We start from the raw sequence: 19,679 nt of genomic DNA, 5'->3' as shown, positions 1-19,679 counted from the left end.
ACTATATAGGTAGGTACATTGTTATTAACTTAATTAGGGTACTCCTAAGCTGGCCTTTGCTAAAAACATCCTCAATCTGATTGAGGTACATTCGCTGAGGTCGACCCCTTCCAAAAAGCCGCATGTGGCTCGCGAGCTGCGGTTTGCCGACCACTGGTCTAGACTGTAATATGGTTCTTTTAGGAAAACAGATTTACCCCCTGAATGATGACTGTCCTGGATGAATATTATGCTGTCTTTTCTGAAGAAATTCAGGCTGATAGCGAGTGGGGGTTGCCCAGAAGTATGATAAGAGAACAGACTGTCCAGACTAAAAATGCTCTGCAGAGAGGCCATAAAATAGATAATGTGCAGATTCTAGGAGAGAGGATGCACCTGAAGAAATGCAGGCAGGATGGCTAAGATGATACTGAGGTGGATCTCTGTTTAATGAAAATACTAACAGCTTCTTGTGGTCGTTTGAAAGTGATGACTGGCATGCAACAGGGAGCACTCAAAAACAACTCTTTTTTTATCCTCACCCAAAAATATTTTTTTCATTCATTTTCTTTTTTTGAGAGGCAGTGGAGGGAAAAGGGAGAGTGAGAGAGAGAGAAACATTGATGTGAGAGAGACACATCGATTGGTTGCCTCCTGTGCCCACCTGCCCAGGGCCAGGGATGGAGCCTACAACTGAGATACATGCCCTTGACAGAGAATCAAATCCTCCATTGTCCTGATATGCCAATGTGAGTCCTGATATGCCAATGTTGGTCCGTGAGCCAACACTCTCACCATTGTGCCAAACCTGCCATGGCAACAATATTTTTTATGTTTCCATTTCCTTTAATAATATAAGAGGACCCATCTATAATAATAAAAGTATAATATGCTAATTACACCAGACAGCGGAATGACCTTCCAGACGTCATTCCGGATGTCATTCCGATGAAGCTGCAGTGGCAGGGGCTGAGGCAGAGTGGTTAGGGGCAATTAGACAGGCAGGCAGAGTGGTTAGGGGAGATCAGGCAGGCAGAGTGGTTAGGGGTGATCAGGCAGGCAGGCAGGCCAGCATTTAGGAGCCAGGGGTCCCTGATTGTGACAGGGATGTCCCACTGGATCGGGCCTAAACCGGCAGTCGGACATCCCCCGAGGGGTCCCGGATTGTGAGAGGGTGCAGGCTGAGCTGAGGGACGCCCCCCTCCCGAGCACGAATTTTGTGCACCGGGCCTCTAGTGTAAAATAAGAACTTTAAAGATAACGAATAGCCTGGCTGGTGTTGCTCAGTGGTTGAGCATTGGCCCATGAACCAGGAGGTCAAGGTTTGATTCCCAGTCAGGGCACATGCCTGGGTTGCGGGCTTGATCCCTAGTAGGCAGCATACAACAGGCAGCCAATCGATGTTTCTCTCTCATCTATGTTTCTGTTTCTCTATCCTCCCTTTCTCTCTCTAAAATTAAAAAAAAAAAATCCATTTGAAAAAATAAAGATATCAAATATGCCTGGTAGGTGCTGCCTAAAATGAAGTCATAAAATTCTTGCTTACATGATTCACAAAAGAAAGTGTAAAAGAAAATTAAATATTGGGGAAAAGACAGAAGCCATCTCCTTGACCACATATCAAAGGTGATGACAGAGCTGATGTCCTTTCAACAACACGGCTGGTCTTCCATGTCCTGTGTCTTTGCTATGCAAAGTGAGGTCTGCAGACCAGCAGCACGTATAGCATCGAGAGCTTGTGAGAATTACAAAACATCACCACCTGCCAAACCCGGGATCTACATTTTCACAGGATCCCTCAGGAGATTCCCATGCAATTTTGTTTGAGAAGGGACTGGGGGACACTGTGGAAGGAGCCACTTTCTGGAAGGTCCCTGGCATCCATATGGGGGCATGATCAGAGGCCAGATTTTCTTTAATTTCAAGTATTTTCCCCACCCCAGTTGGAACATCTTATTATTTCCCCAAGTCTGAAGAACCCCAAATCATTCTTCAAGCTTGCACTCCAATGCAACGCCTTCTTGGAAAGCTTCCTGAACACCCCAAACTGAGTTAGTAACTTCCTTCTCTGTGCTCCCAGAGCCTCACGGCTTCAGGCTCGTCCCCATTCATTCACTCACCCACGTTTACTAAGTAACAAGGTCCAAGAACTTGCTTATTCTCTTTTGGAATCTTACTGAAGGAACGAAAGTCCTAGAGTTTATGTGATCAGGCCAAGTTGGGTTCTTTTTATCAAATACAGCCAACTTCGAAGCCTTCTCTCATAGATTATCCTATATAACAAAAGCCCAGTAACCTAAAGGCAGAACAACAAGAACAACTGGTTGACCAGTCGCTATGATGCGCACTGACCACCAGGGAGCAGACGCTCAATGCAGGAGCTGCCCCCTGGTGGTCAGTGCACTACCATAGTGGAAGCGCCTCTTGGCTGACCAGGATGAGTGGCTGCTCCCACTGCGAACCCGGGCCAATGGGCAGGAACCAGGCTGCAATCCTCACCCCAGGCTCCTCCTCCTCGCTCCCTGCTGCCTCCTCCAGAAGCCCACAGGCCACACAGTGCTGCCGGGCCTGCAGCGCTGACCCTGGAGGCTGGGAGGCCGGTTCATGGCTGTGCGGGACGGAGGCCTACTCCGCAGCCTCTCAGTGCTATTGTTCCTGGTCCCGGACCCAACCAGGTCTCCTGGACAGGTGAGTGCTCCGGCTCCAAGGAAGATGCCGGACCATGGAACAGCTGCTCAGAGGGCAGGTCCACAGCTGCTTGGCTGACCAGGATGAGCAGTGCTCCCACAGCTGGACGATCCCCGAATGCCACGCCTCCCACCAGTGCACGAATCCGGTGCACCCGGCTTCTAGTCTTTTAATAATGACAGCTAAAGCCAGGGCCTGGAAGTGTGGGGAAGGAATGTTTCTGGCTCCCTGGCTTACTCTGTAGAACAGCTACCACAATTTAAGCACTGCCTGGGGCCAGGGCTGTTTTAGCAAACCTTAAAAAGCTACTCTTCTCACCAAGGTCACAGCCTAGTCTAGTCCAAACAGACAAACAGACCAGCAATGACAATGCAGTTTAGGAATGGCATCCCCTGGACCCACATTTGTCCTGCTTCTCACCTCCTTAGGGTGAGGTCACTAAGGAATCCTAACACACCTTTCCCTGTGGTGGCCAGACACTACGTTGGAATCCTTCTCATCAAAAAACCTCTAGGCCCGTGTCTCTCAACCTGGAAGGTGCATTCAGACCCAGGTTGCTGGGTCCTACCCGCAGTTTCTGATTCAGTGAGTCTTGGTAGGGCCCCAATTATGCCCATGCTGCTGGTCCAGGAAAACCAGTGTCTAGGCCACTACTAATACTCAGGCCAAGGTGGCACATGAAATAAAAGCTAGCTACCGTCTCTGGAATGGCACAATCCAAGCCGGGACAGGGATGGGACAGACAGGTATCAGAACAAGGGAGAAGCCCCTCACTTTGACCTGGGAAGGAGGGAGGGAAGGAGGGAGGGAAGGAGGGAGGTATAGAGGGAGGGAGGAAGGATGAGTAAAGCTGAAAGAACAGGACATCTTCCAGGAGAAGGCAGCACCTGGTCAGCAGATAGAGGGGTGTGGGGAAGGAGAGCCAATGCTCCGAGTCAGAGGGAACAGGCCCTGTCCCAACAGAATTCTAAGATGAGAAATTACATTCGGTATCAGGCAAGGTTAGCAAAAACACCTGCACCATCAGGAACAAAAACATTCCTTCTATTGAAAGCATTTTAATGATCAAAGATAGTCGACCCTCCATATCCATGGGTTTTGTATCTTTGGATTCAACCAACCACTGATTGAAAATATTTTGGGGAAAAAAATTCCAGAAAGTTCCAAAAAGCAAACCTTGAATTTGCCATGTGCCAACCAGTAAAGCTGAATCCACTCCAATGAAGTGAATGAAGTGACATGTAGACACACCCTGCTGTAACCTATACAAACATACCACGTCATTGTGTACAAGGGACTTGACCTTCTACAAATTTTGGGGGTCCTGGAACCAATTCCCTGCAGATACCAAGGATGACTGTATTTCATTGTCATCCTTCTTCCTTTTGTACCGAATGCTTGCCTCCTTATACAATAGCCCAAGCTTTAGAAGAGTGAATCCCAATGCCAGGATTACGAAATAATAATAACCCTGACATCTGAATATCACTACTAAGAATATGTGCAAATGTGGGATGCTCAGTTAGTCTAAAGATGGTGCCTGCAACAGTCCAGAAAATGAACAAAGAAATAAAAAATCTCAGGATCACCTTTTAAATAGAAACTGATTGGGACAGAGGGAAGGATCCAGCAAACTGAACGTAAAAAGCGATGTTAGAGCTGGGAATTTTGCTGATTATCTTCTAAACTCAGCCCCTTCCTTTCAGTAATGAAATGTGGTCTTCTAAAGGTTCATGAAAAATAGGAACCCCCCACATGTTAAAGGAAGTTTTAAAAAATCAAGAGTTGCTTGAGTACAAAGGAGAGATACTATCATCTCTGTCTAGTAAGAAAGGTTAAAATACAGCCAGATATGAACGATAACATTGCCTTTGAACACATTGGAACAGAAAAATGATCTGTAACAACTTACAGCTTAGTCAGACACATTCTAAAGAATACAAAGACTGCCAACAGGAAGTTAGAGGAGAAATATTATTTAAAAGATGTGAAGCATTCAAATATAAAACTTTGAAGACAATAAATGTTATGACATTCATATTAAATTCAAAGGGTACTCTGGACTGGAGATCATTGCACAATGCCTAAGACAATGTAGCAAACAAAATTTTACTAGCAAGCAAAATGCACTTCAGTTCTTGTAACTTTTATATTGCCTTATCCTGTGCCAAGTGCAATTAAAGCCATATTATACTTACTGGTTTCCTTACGTCACATGCAGAGGAACTTACATGTAAGAAGACATACTTCATCAAGTGAGTATTAAGAGCAGGCCCAGAGCACTGAGGCTGGGCAGCCCGGGCCACGGTGTGGATTTCCTCTTCTTATTCTCCCTTGGTCTTTGCCATGAGTTTCTTTTCCAAAACTGGCTTTTAGTGCCTTATTGATTGCACAGCTTTACGAATTTTCAACTTTAAAAAAAGGAGTCTTGTCACTTAAAAATGCCCTAAATTTTGTCAAACCTCCATGATCAGGAACATGAATATTGGTTTTATTTTTCCTAAAGATTTAGAATCTCTCAAAATGAAGGTGGGAAAACCTTTATAGTGAAAAGGCCTCATTTGAAATTTTATAAACCTCCAAAAGGAACCTGTAGTATTCATCGTATCAACATAAAAATACTTTCTAAATGTGAGTATATGGAATGATCAAAACAGAACCTATTGTATTTATCTGCCATCAGAAAAGCATATGTTTCATTGCCTTCTTAGCCTGCAATGCTTGAAATTTACATCACGTAATTTAAAACTTGAATCTTATGGCCAACGAGACCACAAAAAGTCATGGAATTACATCAGAAGAGTAACCTGTAAAACAGTAGGGCCTTGATCTGAAGCACAAAGAAATGGGAGCTTAGAGAATGAACTGAAGATGATCACTGAAGTGAATTTTGGGAGTGTTCGAGCCCAATCCAGGCCACCGACCACCCACCCACACCCTGCTTCCCCTTGGGTTCCTCATCTGTTCCATGGGGATAATATCTGTCCTAATAGCTCCCAGATGAGAAAAATTTAAAGTGGCCTATCAACAATAAGTATTGTTATTACCAGCCAAGGCCAGAGAACTGGAGAATGAGTTGGCCAGATTTGACATCTCTGAAACCAAGCCCTGTTCCCCAATACCAGGCCACTGTTTATTACAAATCATAAATACTCATTCAAGAGCAGGAGAATAATACCACACAGTCATTTTGAGAGACTAGGAAAATCAATCCTCCTTCTACTCCATTCCCAAATTTCAAAAACTTACATGAACGATCCAGGAGTGGTCAAGTGGAGCTTAAATACACAACCCTATGTTCCAGAGGTTCATTCCTGAGTAGTGTTGCCAAATGAAATACAGGACACACAGGTAAATTTGAATTTTCAATAAATAATACATCATTTTAGTGTAAGTATGTCCCAAGTATGGCATGGGACATACTTACGTTAAAACAGTATTTATTTATCTGAGATTCAAATTTAACTGTGGTATATTTTTATTTGCTAATCTATTTCTGGATCATCTGTACTGTTTTTCCAACTATCAGCTGTGAGGTTCTGGAAAGAACCCTCACCTTGAGAGTGTAGAAACCTGAGTTCAATTTCTGGTTTTATTAATTACTAGTTCTGAGACCTCAGGCAAGTTCTAGTTCCTTCACTTACAAGAAGAGGCCAATAAATACCATAGGACTGAGTGGGTAAACGCTATGTGTGGAAAGTACAGTATTCCGCTAACAAAGGCAACACCATTTTGTCATATCACCCTATACACACTATTAGAAAGAGTACTTTGGTTTTTCAGTGAGGCCACACAAGCCAATTCAAGTACCCTATTTCCCACAAGAAATTCCCTAACTTAAGAGAGTTCCCATTGAATACAAACTGGCCGTCTCCTGAATCTGATAAGCATTTTGCTCGGTGTATGGTGGGCCTGCCTATAGGACGACGCCGAACCAGCTCTCCATTGTCCTCTTCGTCCAGAAAGTAGGGCTTATGCATTTGCACAAGTGCTTTTATGGTTCAAATGTAAACGCTTTATTGCTCAAAAATAGTTGAATGTGTGATTTCACAAAAATAGTCAAAATTTAAAGGCTGTCCCTATGGAGTTCCTCAAACCAATCCTCTGTGAGGTTTCATGTCTCCAGCCAAGACTTCTGAATCTGTCCAAGCTTGACCTCTGGCCACTTCTAGGTGTCCAGCAATTGGAACTGAATGTGACCAAAGCTAAATTCTTAATCCTCCAGTCTCGACCTCTGTCTCTGACACCATTATCTTTAGCTGCTTGTGTTAGAAATTTGGAAATCACTTGATACTTCCCTTCTCTGAGGTTCTCAATCTGATGTATCTCCAAGACCAAGATTCCCATTCTAATTCTAAAATGCAGCTCCTATCCTCCATTTCTTACTCCACTCCTGTCACCCTGGCCCAACCCCCACCATCTCTCATGGGCACAGTAGTCACTTGATGGTCTTGGCCCTGCCCCCAGTCCATTCCACATCACTGCTGAGTTATCCACTGAAACAAGAAATCACATCTGGTCCCACTGCTTAAAAAATATATTAATGCCTCCCCATCAGGTTGGTCCCTGCCTACAACCCAGGCTTCTTGGCCCCACGGTCACTCCTTCTCACAGTTCCAAGGTCACAGCACTGAGCTCTGTTTGCAGGGTCTCTGCACATGCTGTTCCCGTTGGCTGGACCAGGGAACCCCTGACTGGTACCTTCTCAACCTTCAGGTCTCAACTTAAGTATAATTTCCTCCAAGAGACCCACCTGAGCTTTGTGTGTGTGTAGTAAGATATATATAACATGAAATTTACCATTTTAAAACATTTTTAAGTGTATAGTCAGTGGTAATAAGAAATTCACATTGTCATGCAACCATCACCACCATCCATCTCCAGAACATTTTCATCATCCCAAACTGAAACTCTGTGCTCATGAAACATTAATTCTCCACCCTCCTCCTCTTTGCCCCTGGTAATCCCTATTCTACTTTTTTGTCTCTGTAAATTTTTAAAAAATATATTTTTTTATTGATTTCGGAGAGGAAGGGAGAGGGAGAGATAGGAACACCAATGATGAGAGAGAATCACTGATTGGCTGCCTCCTGTACACTCCATAGTGGGGATTGAGCCTGCAATCAGGCATGTGCCCTTGATTGGAATCCAACCTGGTACCCTTCCGATCACAGGCTGATGCTCTATCCACTGAGCCAAACTGGCTAGGGCTGTCTCTGTAAATTTGACTATTCTAAGTACCTCACATAAGTGGAACCATATAATATTTGTCTTCCTTGTATCTGGCTTATTTCACGCAGCATTGTTTTCAAGGTTCATCCATGCTGGGTCAGAATTTCCTTCTTTTTAAAGACTAAATGATATTCCATTGTATGGATACCTGACAATTTGTTTATCTATTCACCCCTCAAAGGCCATCTCATTTCTCTCAGAGCATTTTAAAGTAAGCTCTTGTTATTATCTTAGTAATGTCTCATTTTCTTTTCAGTGCTTCTCATAGATCATAATTCTAATATCAGCTTATTTCATATCTCTTTTGTTCAACATTTTGTTTATTATCTACTCCTATCACCCCACTTACAACCTTGTAAGTTCCACAATGGGGAGGAGCATGTCTGTTTTGTTCATCCCTGTATTAATCACCAGTTCCCGATACAGCCTGGAGTGTAATAGGTAATTAATAAATAATTGTTGAATCATTGAATGAAAGAAAATCATTAGGCCACCAGAAAGCCACCAGCCTATGTTCCCTGGCAAATTCCATGGGACTTTGTATTCAACTGTGAAAGAGAACAAATTAATGTGTGCACACACATGCACAGACAGCTTTAGTTCTCTGGGCACCACCAACTCCCTTTGTAACATGGAAGTCAGTCTTTGTGACGGGCACACAGCTCCATTGCCTGTGTTCTTTTCCAGAAAGCATCATGTGCAAAAGTAACTTGCATATTCGGCAATATAGAGAAATCAAGGAGGTACTGATTAATGCTACAACATGAATGAACCTTGAAAACATTATGCTAAGCTGGGCAAACACAAAAGACCACATATTGTATGATGCCATTTATATAAAATGTCCAGAACAGGCAGATCCACAGAGTCAGAGAGCAGAGGAGAGGCTGCCAAGAGCTGAGGGCAGAACAGAACATGGGTGATGGCTAATGGGCACAGGATATTTTTTGGGGGGTGATGAAAATTTCCTAAAATACATTCTGGTGATGGTTGTACAACTCTGTAAATGTACTAAAAACCATGGACTTGTACTCTTTAAAAAAGATGAATTGTATGGAATATGAACTATATCTCTGTAAATATGGGGGCTACCTGTTTGATAGTTGGGAAGTTTGCCTTCTCAATGCACACACAGCAGGTGAGGAAGGGAGCAGGGCCCGGCCAGCACCTGCTAGAGTCAGACCATCCTCCAAACCATCTTCCCTCCAATACAAGTAGAGGCCGCTGCTTCATGTACACCATCTCCATCGCCACCACAATAGGAAGACATGCTCTGATGATAAACACAGTTTAAGTTCTCTGAACCAACCAAAACCTTATATAAATATACACATTTCTGACGAGCCTCTCTGTAACCTACAATGAGTGATCTGAACGCTGCCCATTGAATTTACAAACTCAGATTTCCTTGTACAGCCCAGGCTCTGCCAAGAAAGTTATCTTTGGTTTTTCTTCCTCTCACATCCCATATCCAAGCTGTCTGGAAATTCTGTTGGCTCTATCTTTAAATATATACACCCACAACCTTCTCTCTCAGACACCTCACCCAGGTGAGTCCAAATCTCCCGAATGGCCGTTTACCTGGGAGCCTTCCCCCGGCCTGATCTCCACCTAGCAACCAGAAGGACCCTTTGAAAATGCAAGTCAGATCACAGATCACGCTGCTCCAGTGGGCAATGTCCTGCACTGATTCTCCCACCCCCCTTTGCAAAAGGTCAAAGCCAAAGTCCTTCCTCACTAGGCAGCCCTGCAGAGGAGGCTCCCTACCTCTCTGCTCTGGTCTTTGCTTATCCCTCCCCTCCCAGCTCAGAGGCAACAGGAACAGCATCAGACTTCATCAGAGGAGCAAGGCACTCCCATGTTGGGGCCTCTGCACCAAGATCTGTCCCCTCTGCCAGGGACACCTTCCGGGAAACCTTCATGATTCACCCTCTTCCTGGTGCAGTCTTTGCTCACATACCACCGCCTCCACTCTACAACTACATCCTGCTCCCTTGGCCTCCTCCCAATCCCTTTACCCTCTTCAGCTGTATCTTTTTATCCCTGAAGCACTTCTCTTCAAGCACCATATAATCTACCTATTATCTTTATTCTCCCCTCCCTAGAATGTGAGCTCCCCGAGGGCAGGCTCTTCAAGCTTGACTCACTAAGAGGTGCCAAGTGCCTGACACACAGGATGTGCTTTCTAAGTATCTGCTGGCTGTCGAAGTGAGGCCTGCTTGTTTCAGAATTTGTAAGGCTAAGGACTGACTGGAGAAACATGAAGTTCTCTAGGAGAAGCCAAGAGTTTATTTCTTTAGCCATTCAAGACAGAACTCAGGAAATGAGACCAATAGTTAACTAAGAGTTAGGGCCTGGGCAAACTTTCTTCAGCTTTCAAAAAAGTGTTGGTCTGAGTAATCTCAAAGACACATTGGAATTATCGCCATGTTTTTCTATGTAATGGGAGGAGCCTATGACTGCTAAAAAAAATTTCAATGATCTCAATCAAGTTAAGCTAGACAAAGTATCAAAGCCGAGAGATGAGCCATGTCAGCCCCAACATCTTTTTTTTGTGGCTGCGACTGGCATAGGATAGGAAGGTGGAATAATAGCCAAGGATGGTGGTGTTTGCTAATATTAAACATGCAAATTCTTATGTTGGCTTATTTTCAGAGCACAGTCTGAGCATAAACTCAGACGAGAGTCTATTGTTCTCTAGAAAATTCAAAGATGTCTTTAATGCAGACTGACATCCCATCGTTAAAGAAAGGCCTCTGGGTTTCATCCTGCTATGCATACAAGCGCATTCTCACACAGATGCAACCTTCGATCATCCAGCCATCCTACAGTCTGTGACTGACCTTTGACCTTAAAGCTGATTTTGAAAACCATGGATTCTGCCCTAAGGTAGAAAAACCTGACTTTTAATTATTCAATTTTTCAAACATTTAAATATCCGTTTTCCTCACATTCTAAACCACCCCCACCAAAATAATTTTTTTAAAAATCCAAGTTATTTCTGGGGGAAAGTGAAATATTTTTTCCCCTCCACTACAGAATGTCCTTCCTAGAAGGCAGCTGTGGTCTGCAGAGGTCTCCCGAGCTTCATGCCCACGCTGGCACCGAGCACAGTGGCAGCCACACCGCGGGCAATTGGGTGATGGAATGCCAAAAGACTACCAGCTTCATAAGAGCAGCTGCCAGGGAAAAGGAGAAGCGTGTGGCTGCCTTACACGTGTCTTCACACCGCCATCCTCCCTGAAGCTTCCTGAGTTCTTATCTCCAGGATGTTTTGAAATATGATGTTATACACCACTTGTCTCTGCCCATCTTAACTACTTTCTATGAAAGATAAGTCTCACAAAACCGGATAAGATCTCAACTACCACCGTGAACAGAGACTCATATGCCCATGTCCATAGTAGCACTATTCACAATAGCCAAAAGGTAGAAAACACCCCAAGTGTTTATCGACAGATGAACAGGTAAACCTAAAGTACCATGTATATACAGTGGAATGTTAGCCTGGAAAAGTGGAAGGAAATTCTGACATAGGCTATGACATGGATGAATCTTGAGGACATGATGCTGAGCGAAATAAGCCAGTCACAAAAGACAAATATCCACATTGCATGATGCCACTTAGACAAGTATATGGTACCTTAGAATAGCCAAATTCACAGAGACAAACAGAACAGAGGTTATCAGGGGCGGTGGGGAAGGAGAAAGAGGGAGTTACTGTTGAATGGTTACAAAGTTTCAGGTGGGGATGATGAAAAAGTTCTGGAGATGGATAGTGGCAATAATGGCATGGTACTGTGAATGGGCTTAATGCCACTGAATTCACACTTTAACATGGCACATTTCATAAACAATGTACCACAATTAACACAACTCCCATAAAATAAATTTCTGCCCTAAGGTGAGATCATGAGGAACCTCCTCTCCTCCCAGAGTTGTTCTGGTTCCAAAAACAGAGGATAGATTTTTCACTTAATTCTCACAATTTCTGCACTCTGATAAAACCCACACACTATTCTCCTTGTTCATAACAAATTCCAGAGGCTTAGAGGCCCACACAGGTTCTTAGTGCCTGGCTTAAAGGCCCTCACGTTTGTGTCCATATGAAACCTGACCCATGCGATATCCTCATTTTAAACACCCACCTCAGATGGTGATCTGTTTTCTTATAGGAACACTGAACACTTTTTTTCTGGGTCCACCAATCATATACAGATCTCAGAGAATGGTGTGAGTTCACTGTGTCCCAAGAAGACAGAGGAAGGGTTTGTGTACAAGTCACATAGCACTTTATAAAATCAACAGGCACCCAAACCATGGAAGCTTCCGGAGACTGCGTGAGGGGAATGCTGGGTGCCTGAGAAGTTCCAATGAGGATATTCCAGCTCAACTCAATATGAGTAAAGGTTAAAAAACTGATTTCAAACACGGCCTGCGCTAAATCAAACAAACCTCAACTCTGGTGAACAAAAGCCACTCAGCAAAGAGACAAAGCCATAAACGACAGCCCTGTAAATAACGACCTGAGCTACCAACCAAAGGTCAGGCGACACATGCACTCAACGCAGAAGTGCCAGGCTTCTCAGTCCGGCTGGGCAGGTGGCTGTCACCACTGAAGGACTGCCCCAGAACAAGGGGGACTTCTCTCCCCCCTGAAGTCAGTGGGCTTCCCACCTTGACCCTGCACGGCTTCCAGGCCCAGCTCTCCCTTCGTAGATGCAAATTCACTAGATTTGGAAACTGGTCGTGAAACAGAGCTTAGAGCTGGACGTGGCTTGGGCCATCCTCCAGGGTCTAAGGCAACCCTCTCTCCATGCAAGAACAAAGTCCAGGGCAGGGAGAGAGAGAACATCTGATCCACTTTCCTGCTGAAGAAGAACAAGAACACACAACTCAGACCTTCTGAAAACCTCGCAGGCTTCCAGGAAGCAGGGAGGTAATCCATAGGATAGTGCCTGGAGAAGATGCTCAAACCATTTTAAAAAACTAATGACTGAATGAATGGGATAAAACCAAGGTTCCCTGTCTTTAGCAACACTTACCAGGCACCATCACTAAGAAACCACATGGAGAGCACAGATCCTATAAAAACACTCAAGGTTTAGAAATTCTGAATTTATATATATTTTTAAGGGAAGAATACCTATATATTTTTAAATGAGGACAGAGTCTGAGGGAGAAGAAAGACAGATAGGAAGTAGGGGATAAAGGAGACACAGCAGTACTCAGGAGCCCCAAGGGCTTCCACTGTGGAGGAGGAGCACCAGGTGAGAGCAACCAGGGACCACGTGCCTGTGACTGGGTGGGCATGTCCCTAGGTCATTGAGCACCCTGGTCCTTTGTGTCACCCTGGGACGCCCGTGCTCCAGAACCTCGCCCCTACTCTAGGGTGAGAGCAATATCTGGTGTGAATAAGCACCTATGTTTGCTAAATAAAGACTAACAGTGTGATTCCTGGTTCCTCACAGTATAGGAGAAAGGGAATTGATAAGTGAGCAATAAATATTTACTGAGTGATGTTAACAACACCACAGTAATGCCTACTCTTTATTGAGCTGTGTGCTAAACCTTTTTGATTAATTCTTTCATTTGGAACTCATCATACAACCGTGTGAGGCAGTAACTGCTGCTGTTCCATGTTACAGGTAAGGAAACTGAAGCCAGAGGGAGGGATTAAGTGACTTACTCTAGGTTTTGATGAGACCTGTATTCCAGGCTAGGTCAAAGAAATCCAGAGTGTGTGACCCACCTGTATTTACCACTGCCTCTGGGCTCACTACACGCTGCAACCAGTTATCAAACGTACTAGCTCCCATTGGGCATGGTTTTGGCAACAATTTATTTAAAAGTGCAATGCATTGCCCGGATGGAGTGGCTCAGCTGGTTGAGCATCATCCTGTGCACTGAAAGGTTGCTGGTTCCATTCTGGGTCAGGGCACATACCTGGGTTGTGGGTTCAGTCCCCAGTTGGGGTATGCATGGAAGGCATCTCTCTCTCTCTCTCTCTCTCTCTCTCTCTCTCTCTCTCTCTCTCTCTCTCTCTCTCTCTCTCCCTCTCCCTCTCTCCTCCAAGTATGTCCTCAGGTGAGGATTAATAATAATAATAATAAATTAAAAAGTAAAAATAAAAGTGCAGTGTATTTTAGAAGTACTAGGAACAGTACTTACGTGTTCCTAAATGACCAGATAGTAAAACTTTGTCTTCTAAGAATAAAAATGAGAAATAAAGGCGAAAGTGTGCATGTGTGTACGTGTGTGTGTGTGTGTGTGTACTCCTCCTTAATGCCAGGTCTTCAGGGACACAGGACCTCAAAGATCTTAGACTGGGCATTATTTTTAGCTAGGACAGGGATGGGAATTCAGGAATAACACAGTTAACAGAATAAAAAAGGACAAGCTATCTTTTTTTGTGTTATCAAAACTCTTCTGGCAGCAAATTAATTTTTACTTATCTTAATAAGTAACATAACACCTACAGGCATGACTACAATTAATCTAATTGAATGTTGCCAACAAACAGGCTTTAAAACTCACAAGATACCTAAAGATACCATAAATTAAAACTTCCCAGGAGATTAATCTAGAAGCAAATTCTAAAATTAAGTGTTTAAGAAACTTGAACGGCACATCTCTTTGGAGATACAGGTTATGAATGAACCCCATAAAACTTGTTCTGGTGCCTAAAAAGCAAGTTCCTCTGCATTCATAAGAGCATAGGCTTCTTTTATAACGATTGAAACTAGAAAGCAAAGGTAACTAGTAGATTAAAATATCTCTGGGGCAGATTATAAGGATCATCTGGATTCCGTGAGTGTTGTTTATTGAAAAACAAAATGGAATTCATATTAATAAGGCAATAAATCATTAAAAATACCCCCAAATATTTGGGCATCACACTACTTAAAAAAAACATGTTTAATAAAGAAAACAACATTGGAACCTCTACCATGTACAAGAGACTTTCACCTGTTCTCTCATTTAATTTTCTCAACTACCCAAACACCTTGCTATCTTTTTTACCTCAGCAAATGAGTAAACTGAAGTTCAGAAAATTTAGGAATTCACCTAAGGTTATAAAATTTTAAAAGTAAATAAATATATTAAAAATAAATTGTAAAAATTAAATACAACTTAAAGTAAGGAAAAGAATCAAAGTCTGTGGGAATTTAAATCCACATGCTTTCCACTATTCCTTGCTTGAGAAGGAAGGAAGGAAAAAGGGAAGAAAGGATTGCAGACAGACAGGGAAAGTAATGGTCAGTGTCATTAGCGCTAAGATCCCAGAGCCTGAAATCCAGGTAAAACATGGAACTAATCCTAAACTTGACTTACACCTGCAGGCTTCTTTTTGGTAAGCCATTTGCTTTACCAAATCATTATTTTAAAGCCTCAGTTTAAAAACAAAACAAGCCCGGCCAGCCGGTGTTGCTCAGCGGTTGAGTGTCCACCTATGAACCAGGCAGTCACAGTTTCAATCCCCAGTACCAGGTGTGCAGGAAGCAGGCTGATGAATGATTCTCTCATCATTGATCTTTCTATTTCTCTCTCCCTCTCCCTTCCTCTTTGAAATCAATAAAAATATATTTAAAAAGAACAACAACAGCCTCCTTCTAATTCTATCAGTAACCAACAGGTAATAAGTACACACCTGTATGCATTTTCCTGAAAATAAAACCAGGTGTAAAGCTTGAACATTGAAGGAAGCCACCCCTGCTCTCACACAGATGGCACTTGTGTTCAATAGTATTGAGCTGCATGAATCTTGTTTGACCCTTAATAACAGACACAAAGAATCACTAAAACTCACCAAAGCACCAACCACTGGGACACTTAAATGAAGGAAGCCTCCACTACGTAGTGAAAACCATTAGGAGAATTCGAAGGGGTTATTGCAGGCAGGCGGGCTTCTCCCCAGACAGTAACCAGCAAATAACGATTCATCATCCTTTGCACAGTATATACAGTTATAATGGGTTTTAATAAGGCCTGCAACAATAGCCCAGAGTTAATGAATGGCATTTTAGTTCTAACACAAAAGGACTCTTGAGACCGTGAAAATGAGAACTTTTACTTCACGTTTTGTGTTGTTTCCTCTTTTTATAGGCGCTTGTATTTACTATCACTGCAGACTTGATCACACATCACTTTTTAGTTTTTGCTCCTAAAAACAGCGACCCTTGGCCCATAACCTACTGCGTGGCGGGCGATATTCAAGCACTTCGCCTGTGCTGTGTCCTTTCATTCTCAAGGAGTGAGACAGACCTTGGAAGGCAATGGAGCCAGGAAGATGGGAGAGAATCTCTTCTCCAGCCAAGAGGGCAGGAGGTTTCCGGGAAGGGAACTCCGCGGCGTCCGGAGCTACCCAAGTGCTTGTAGCCCGCCAGGGACGGCGCGGGCAGGCGGAGAGGGTCGGGTCGGGTCGAGGGGGGCTCACTGGGTGGAAATGTGGCCAGCTTCCCTTACTTGTGCTTGTCAACCCCGCTCCCCCCTTCTGTACCCTCGTCTACAGCTGTCACGGATCTGCATTTCGAGTGTCTCTCTTCCCCCCCCCCCGCCCCACCCCCGGCGGGGACCATGAGCGCACATCCCCTGGGATAAGTTGTCCGGACCATTCAAGCTTTTCTTTCACTTGGGGAGGAGTGAGGACCGGGGAAGTGAAAACACTCGCCATTCTCTGCAAGCCCCCCACCCCCAACAAGTTGTCCCTCCGCACACCTAAAACAAGGTGACACGGCTGGGCACCAAACTGGGAAAAGTAGATGGGCTGTATTGGGGTCATGGGAGCCGGCGGATATCACCCTACAATCACCGGGGGAAAGTGACTTTTCCCCCCACCACCTCCCAGCCTGCGTAAAGGCGCACGGAATGTGTCCGGTGGGCGCCTGGTCCAGCAGCAGGCGCGGTGCAGGCGCCCTCACCATCCTTCTCCGCAGGTGCGGCCAGGTACATAGGGCCCTAAGGAGTGTTTGGACGCGTTGACAGCAGAACTTCCAGAGGGGCAGCAGACACGGCAGGGAAGCCAGCGGCACGTCCCAGGGACCCGCAAGCCCCACCAAGCTTGACCCTCCGAGCTTAACCCTGGGCATGTGTGTTACCAGTGAGCGAAGGACCCAAACACTTCCCGCGAGTTCCCTCTCTTCCCAACAGGTGAAAACCCCATGGACCTCTCCACAGTGCTGTCTGCCCGTCCAGCTGTGCCTCCCCATCTCCGAGGCCGCGAAGGCTCCCGTACCCTCACCCAAGTCCCACGCGTGAGGACCCCGGAGCCCGAGGCTCGCGGACAGCTGCTGCCACCGCATCCCGGATCCCCAGAGAACGCCGGTCCCGGGACAGACAGAAGACCCACGGGGGCGACGGGGTGGGGAGAGGTCGGAGGCCCCCGACGCCGCGCCCCTACGTACCTGGCGCTCGCTGGGCCCCAGTTGGGGCATCCGCCGGGTGCGCGCTCTCTGCGCGGTCGCTGCGCACCTGGCCGCCGCTGCCGCCCGCCCGGCCCCAGCTCTGGCCGCTGATTTAGCGCTTCATGGCGCACGGGGCTGGCCCGGGGCCCCGGGAAGATCGTCCAGTTGGCGGCGGCTCCTCCGGCTCTCGCGGCTCACCAATGGCTCCTCGCCTATCCCCGCCCCGCGTCCGCGCGCCCTCCCTCCGCGGCCGCCCTTTTCTCTCCGCTCCCAGCGACCGGCCAAACTGGTTTCTCCGCTCCGGGTTGGTGCCTCCCGTCTCCCTCCAGCAGCCGCGGCCGCCGCGCACCGCAGGGCCTGGGGGCGGGCCCAGCCGTCGGCCCTCCCTCTGCCCCTCCTGGGGGCTGAGAGGAGCTAGACAGCGAAACCCAGGGCTGACAGACGCGGCCCGGGTAGAGCCCCGCGCCCTCGGTGTCCCCCCGCGGCAGGCGGGCGCCCTGGCGGTGGCCTGCGCCTCGCCAGTTCCGCGACCTGGTAGCTGCGGCCGCTCTCGGCTCCCAGATGCTTCCGCCTCCCTAGGGGCCGCGCTCGCCACCCCGCCCCACCAGCCTCGCGTCCCTTTTCCGCTGCCCTCGGCTGCCCTGGCCGCCGCCCGGGGTCGGTGACCGCGCCAGCCCGGAAAGCTGTCTTGGTCACGGCTCCCCGGGACCTGAGCTCCCTCGGTAAGGGGAGCTGTACCCTCTGGATGCCAAGTCACGTTCTGGGACAGGTCGCTGAATACGCGTCGCGCGGAGGGTGGGGAAAGAGACAGTGCCCAAAGACTTCGAGAAACATATCCTGTAATTGCAGCAAGTAGGCTCTTTGCCGAGACCAAACTCCCTCACCTTTACAAGTTTGGGGTCAATAAGAGCCGAGATGCGGCATTTGAATGGCGCGGTGTAGTTGGAAATGTTGGATTCGCAGGCGTGGTTGACAGCTGGGGACCCAGCATGTGAACCGCACCTCCCTGGCATGACAGCACACTACGCTCCTCCACACGCCAGAAGCTCCCCCTTCAGCAAAATTTTACTGATCAGCTGCAATGGACAAGTCTCTGGGATAAGAATGAAGGAAAGTCGAAGATGAATCAGAGGTTGCTTAAAATGTAGTAAGGGGTGCCGAAACCGGTTTGGCTCGGTGGATAGAGCTTCGACCTGTGGACTGAAGGTCCCAGGTTCGATTCCGGTCAAGGCATGTACCTTGGTTGCGGGCACATCCCCAGTGTGGGGTGTGCAGGAGGCAGCTGATCGATGTTTCTCTCTCATCGATGTTTCTAACTCTCTATCCCTCTCTCTTCCTCTCTGTAAAAAAAATCAATAAAATATATTTTAAAAAATGTAGTAAGGGAGATAGGACTATAGTTAGCTGCAGGACACAGGCTTAGGTTATTGGCCTGAGGGTTCAGGCTCACAACTGGGAGCTCAAGGAAGACTTCATTGAGGAGGCTATGCTTGAGGTGGGGCTCAAAGATGCACACTTTTAGGGATCAGAGTTGCATGGAGAGGGTATTCCACCATATGATCTTAAGGTATATGAAAGATTCAACTGATACAGTTAGACCCTAGACTGCCCTGGTTTTCTTGTTCATTCGTCACACTTGATCTCTAGGTAGTGCTCATCATTTAATTTCTCTAGGACTCAGTTTCATCATTTGTAAAATGACAGTGGACCAGATGATCTGAAATGGTTCCCTCCAGTGCTTATTTTCTGAGCCCAACAACAGAGCAAAAGTACAGAGGCCTGGAAACAGTGGGGTAGACCAGTTGGCTGGCAATACAATGGTACTGCGTAAGGCTAGTGAGGGAGTTGGAGTTTGGAAGCCCTTGAATGCAGGCAGCACCTACAAACCATTGAAAGTTTATGACCACGACATTGACATGATCAAGGTTGTGTTTAGGGAAAGTAGTGGGGATAGTCTGGAAGAGGATAAGACTGAAGTACTACTCAGGAGGCTAATAGAGTAACAAAAGGTGGGCCTGAAGGAGTTGGGTATTGTTTCAAAATTAACAAGCATTTATTAAGTGCCTACTATGTGCTAGGCACTGTTTTACTTGCTTGGATGCATCAGTGAACCAATCAGGCAAATTGTATCTGAAAACGTGACAAATGCTTTGAGAAAAATAGACAGTGGAAGTGAAAAGACAGATGCGCTTCCAGGGACAGCTTGGGAGAAATGGCAAAGACACAGTGTGGCCAGAACTTGCAACTGACTGGCAGACAGAAGCATGGATGGTGAGCCAAGTTCAGCACGTTGGGTGATGGCATTAGTAGGAACAGCAGAGTCAGGAGGAGGAAGGCCATTGAGGAGGGCTCTGTAAACCTAGGAATCAAGCAATG

The 19,679-nt window shown here is 46.1% G+C and overlaps 1 protein-coding gene across 1 annotated transcript in view; it reads right to left on the bottom strand.

Annotated features, from left to right (window-relative positions):
• The window catches only part of ATP8B1 (ATPase phospholipid transporting 8B1), a 114,629-nt gene extending 97,019 nt beyond the window's left edge, over window positions 1–17,610 (bottom strand). Inside the window, exon 1 of the mRNA XM_080684652.1 lies at window positions 17,304–17,610. The gene's annotated coding sequence lies outside the window, so the exon portion shown is untranslated. The remainder of the gene's footprint in view (window positions 1–17,303) is intronic.
• Between the last annotated feature and the right edge of the window lie 2,069 nt (window positions 17,611–19,679).

This window comes from Plecotus auritus, assembly GCF_963455305.1.
Source record: "Plecotus auritus genome assembly, chromosome: 8".
Taxonomy (NCBI): domain Eukaryota; kingdom Metazoa; phylum Chordata; class Mammalia; order Chiroptera; family Vespertilionidae; genus Plecotus; species Plecotus auritus.
This window is presented reverse-complemented; position numbering and strand designations above follow the sequence as displayed.